The sequence below is a fragment of the Spodoptera frugiperda genome, chromosome 15 (assembly GCF_023101765.2).
Source record: "Spodoptera frugiperda isolate SF20-4 chromosome 15, AGI-APGP_CSIRO_Sfru_2.0, whole genome shotgun sequence".
Lineage (NCBI taxonomy): Eukaryota > Metazoa > Arthropoda > Insecta > Lepidoptera > Noctuidae > Spodoptera > Spodoptera frugiperda.
The window spans coordinates 8,293,364-8,299,415 of NC_064226.1; positions in this window are offsets into that span (position 1 = coordinate 8,293,364).

Below are 6,052 nucleotides of genomic sequence, written 5' to 3' on the forward strand. Positions count from 1 at the left end.
ATTCCTTAATAGGCACAAAAGCTGTTTATAAATGTCATCATAAGTTACACTAGGACTTGATAAGATCAAACTTTTTTCTTTAGTAAGAAATTAAAAAGTTGGAACTACTACCAACAATCTACAAGAGAATACCTTTCTTAGATACTGGTTGACCCAGTTTAGCAAAAGACGATGCCTTTACATAATTAAAAAGCAAAATACATCACACATGCATACTACCTATAATTGCTATTAAATACTCAATTGTAAAAATCCTCAAAAGAACTCAGTATATTATTATAGCTCAGTAAAGCCAGTGATCAACAATCCATGAAACATACAAAATGTGGTCAAACATCGCAGAACAAAGTTGTCCAATCACGGCGGCTAACAATAGCCTTTGAAAATGTCCAATGAAACGTGACGTAGTACCGACATTGTATCTATTGACAAACATTTTCGTATGTTACTTACTTTAGATTTTAACTGAGTTTCCTTCTAACAAAATGTTTGATTAGAAAAAGGAGGTTTGTAATTTTCGGACCTTTGATTTGGACATAAAAATAATTCGGTATTTATTTATATATTTAGGTACGTCTTAAGGCATTCTCTGACAGTCAGTAGTGCAGAGAAATGAAGCTATGCTATAATAAATGAAAGTAGGTATTTAGGTATTGTTTCTGTTTGAAGTTTATTTTTGATTCCCTTTTTTGTTAAAAAAACTCTCGGAAAACCCTTATCAATCATCATCAATCAACATTTCAATAATCAGCAATATAATAAAAGAAACACTCTTTATCACTTCTAAAAAAGAGTTAAATAAATAAAATACCGAATTGATCAACAATATCTAACATGAGTCTGTTACAATCCACTAATCTGTATACAAAAGAAAATTGATCATATAAATAAAATACTCCGTAATAACACAATGTTATGCTAAACAAACTTACTTGGGATTACTGACTGCGATTATTTGCGAAGAAGTTCATCAAAAATCAATAACGTGAGCCGCAAGAAGTGCTAAAATTTTAATCCAATTAGCGCGCTCTTGCTTCCCCTTACAAAATATAATTCAACGTCGAAATTAATTTAACAATAAATTAATTTGCTTTAACTTCATGTAGATATGTCTTGTCTAAATAATTTACGTTGAGAAAATAATACAATCATAACATCAAGTTTAATAGAGACACACACAAAAGGTGTTGTTTACTGTAAGACTGACAAAAATATATTATTTAAGACGGGCGAAACTTAGAGTGACTATAAAAGGATTATGGAAATCCACCTATAGTTATCCGAAAATAAACTAATCATGATCTCATTCGAAATTATAATACCACCCAGAATATATAGAAGAGTTTGGGTATTACCGTATACCGTACTTTTTTTGAGAAGGAAGAGCATCACTATGTCTTCTTCCACCTTGAGCGAGGCGAGAGGGAGTGTCAGACTCTTACTGATTAAAAAAACTGCCCATTCCTACTCCAGTTTTTTGAGCCGGAGACCCGGTAAACCCGCTAGGTAGTCCGCAGCTCCAGAACACCCTAGCCTACATTGCTATTTAGTATACAGTCAATTAAATATCTACCATATATAAAATAATAAAAAAATATGTGTTAAACTTGATATATCGAAAATTCCCAACCCTTAGCAAACGTACATACATGATACGAACTGTGAATCCTTTGTTTAAAATACACGACAAAAACCCATAGAGCATGTCCGTAACAGGTCAATAAAAACGAATCACGAATTCTGTACATTTAATTTTATTTTCACAGTCCGAAAGTTCAGGCATGCACGAGCGTGCGTTAAAATAGAAAGTTCCGAACTGAACGAAGCGACACGGACGAAAATATTCGAAAAATGTAAAAATTTATAGCAGCACAAATTAAAAATCGTACTCTATTAATAGGCGTTTCATTGGGAAAATGTGTGTAAAACAAGTAACCCGTTACTCTGCCCTGAATGTGACATCGTATCTAAATTTTGCCAAATCTCCACATGTGTGAGACGGTTTGGAGATTGCGATTTAATTTTGTTGCCTGGTCTCTGTCAAGTGTGTAGTGGTTTATCGGGTTCTTACTATTTATGATATCCGTATATTCTAACTTCGTACAAGAGAATGTACTCTATCATCGCGATGACCTCAAGACGTGTTGGTTACTCTGCCGTCACGACAGGTCTTATTAGTCAGCAAAATTTTTGACAGGGTAAGATTTAATTAAACAATACCAAAAAAATCTTAGACATCATTTGCCTGACGACAAAACCTAAGCAAAACATAATAAAGTATACATATTTACAAATAAAATGTAAAGACAAAACGAATCTCCATATCGACGTAGTTTCTTAATACGCAATAGGCTGGTACTTACGAAAATGGATAAAGTTGGCGGGCTGAACAGCTCTTGTTCCAATCGTCGGCATCAGAGCCTGCTAGACGATGCCAGCAAATTATTTTGAGTACTACCTACAAGCAAATAAGCTACACAATTGAAACTTTATAATCGAGGATCAACTTCGGAACAGTCGTTATGTGTACATTTATGAGCATCCACCGAAACTTAACTGCTTTTGAACAATTAAATGAGCGACGTGTATCCACTTGTATGTATGTAAGTACCTATGAGCTATATGTTTACATCTAAGTATATGAAAAACATAAAATCTTGACTTTACATACCCGAAGGGAAAGAGCTCTGATACAATGGAATGCCCACTTTTCACCAGTTATATTATATGTCCTTTGTAGTAGTGAGAAAGTCTATTGTCATTCATTTGATGGTAAGCAAACGACACCGCCCATAGACATCCGAAACACCAGAGTCGTTACAAGTGCGTTGCCTGCCTTTTGGGGAGGTTAGGAATGTGCGGATTGGGGAGGAGGGTAATTGAGCCTCCGGTAACTTCAGTCACACGACAAAATATGCAAGCATTGTTTCACGTCGGTTTTCTGTGAGGCCATGGTATCACTCCGGTCTTGCCGGCCCATTGTTCTTTCATTCATTCTTCATTTGAATATTATCACCTACCAGTCTATATCGTGATACATTTCGTTTATTTGCACCATAATGAACGTCGACAAACTCAGCTAAACGATTTTCTTATCTTCAAGTCCGCTCGATGGTTGCTAAAATTAAATCCAATTAATATTTTCTTTTCACAAACGCTGAAACCGGTAGCTCTGTTGAGTTAATTAAATTCTTGTGAAGCTGCGAGCCGAAGCTGAAAGTATAATTGTATTTTTTTGTTAACCCACGTAACGACCATTACATATTTCAGTTTGTTTACGTAAAAACAATTAGTCTCGATTACTCGTTTACCTAAGCAAATAAAACAAATTAAACGCTGAACAGCGGGCCTTTGTATAAATTACTTTGATATTAAGTATACCTGCTCGTAAATTATGATTACGTTAATTAAAATTACATTAAAAGTAATGTGGTAAAATAATGAACGAAGCTTTCGTACCTCCCGTCATCTTTAGAGCTGAGAGAGACATTCGCTTTGAAGTGATTCTGAGTTCCAAGAAATGTTAGATTATATGGCGGCTGTTTACCTACTGTAACATAGTAATATGTCTAGGACTAAGAGAGCTCGTTTTCTAGTTAAAGTATAATTCAGGATCTCAAGTTCCAAGAACTCTTTAGCGAGCAGTATTTATATTGAACAGTTTCAACTCAAGTTATAAATTACGTGGAATATTGTTCAGAAATTATTCTTAGTTCTTGTTACAATTTCTTACGTCGAGTTTCTGATTAAATTTAATTTAATAACCTTTACATAGTTGGGTCCTTTACGCGTTCACTACAGTATGAAGCTCAGTTTATCAAAGCCTTGTACCGGGTGATTAAGGGCTTCAGTGGCAATGACGTTTGATTTAGCTTTGTGGCAACGTACACGCAGTGTAACGCGAAACTAGTCGCCCCATAAATGCAATACCAACGGGTAAGGATTACTCTTGGATTAATGTTGTTCGTTTTATCCGCATACTAGATACGCAGTAGCTTGTTTTCGGTACTTACGCATTTATTTTAATGTGGAATATTATGAAGCTTTTTTCTAATGCTTAATTTTATTATTCGTAATAAAAATATTACGTTTTGTAACTAGATGTTTTATTTGCTAATGACGAAGATACTTTTTTAATTGTAGTCACTAGTGTAATTACAATATAAGCTCTGATTCTGGTGCTTGCATATGTCATGACACTAAAACACATGTAAAAAAAAGGAACTCGTTTTACAAACCATGGCACTAACTAACTCGCTGCCAAATGAGGACACAGGTTGCAAAAGAAATCTGCAAAACAACAAAAAAGTGTGGAAAAAGTATTCCCATATTTGATATTACATGTCCAAAAAATAAAAGTCCCGAGAGTCCGGCTTGCGACAAACAATACCTTACCCTTTGTTCGTGCCAACTACGCAGTTGTAAAATGTTCTCAACAAAATAATAACCGTCTATGAATGCTATTACAACTTATATACAAATGTTAAATATATTTTTCTTATGTACTTATTTTATGTACTTCATTATAATTCGTCTACTTCGAGTGTTTCATCATATTACATTTCATTATTATAATGTTTTTGATTCCCAGAATGGACAAAAAATGTTATGATTCCCAGCAGTAGCTAGTTCTTAGAAAGGTGACTTTGTATTCGTCCCCGTTAATTAAGATGAAGAAGTATAAAGATATAGTTAGCGAAAAATGTTCTTCCTTTAACAGAAAATCCAGTTCTAATAAAACTCGTTGTTCTTTACTATTTACAAAATGATTTAATTTGAATTTCGCCTAGGTATAGGTTTCCCTTTTCGGATAGACAAATTATCCGCAACGGAGAGCCCATTACAGTTGCCTTTTACAGGATTAGGTTAATTAATTAACGTCTTTAATTTTCCATTCGGTTAAAACCGGCGTACAAACCGAAACTGACCTACAGTAACCCCAACCGTTAGCCACTTTCGTAACTAACAACTATTATGTATGAAAGAGTAATCAGATTGCTTTGTGACATGACTGTCTGTCTGTCACACACAACGGGACGGGTCTCAATCACAACCTGAACAATTTTCCTTAACAATATTACCGGGCAACGGGCGTATCCTGTAACTTTATTACAATTTCCTTGTTTCCTACATAACGAGTGGCAGGGGTCCGGAACCCCCGCCTCTAATAGTTATCTGTTTTGTTATTAATGCCTTTATACGGATCTCCAATTATATCGTCAACCCCTCGCTTCAATAGACACGGCTTTCTGTTTGCTATCACGCTAACTAAATTGATACAGAATTAATATCACGCCGAATCTAAATATTCACTGCTCAGGTACGTGACATTGCTGACTAGAATACCTACCTAATGAGAACGTATATGTGATAACAATTAATTCATAGCGGCGCTCGTGTCTAGTATAAGGCTGGGATTGGATTCGATTCTCAGGTAAATTAATCACGGTGTGACGGGGAGACATCCGTCTGATCGTGATAACCAGCTGCTAATGTATTCCGCTCTCCGTTCGTCTGTGTGTGAATAGTTTCGAAAATGTTATTAAACCCGTAATTACCATCGCTCCGAGCAGAGTCCATTTCCCGATGTTTAATACTTATGTACAAACTATCGATATATTCAACGGTGAGGGCTCCAATTCGAGAGTGTATGTTTGGAAGGTAGTGTTTCAACCCGTACACAGTTATCGATTTCGATTCCAATTGTCTAGCTTAAGTCCCATAACGTGTCTAACCAAGGATGTAGCCTTGTGAATAATGTGTGATGAAAAACAGACGTCTGCCGCTTCACATATAATGCTGGCAGACTTTACGTAACGTCCTATAAAGTCGACAGATACATAAAATTGATTTGTTTCCTTAGGGAAAAGCACGCAGAGCGATATCTTTAAAACTTATAATGAAGGTTCTTCTTCAAAATTCTGTGTAAAGTTTTTAAGAGGTTCTAAATTACTGTAATAAACAACCTCAAGTTGAAGTGTGTATTTCTGTGGTGTCAAATGTATTTCGAGGTGGAAATAGAGCAGTGTCCCCACGTTACGTCACTCGAGTA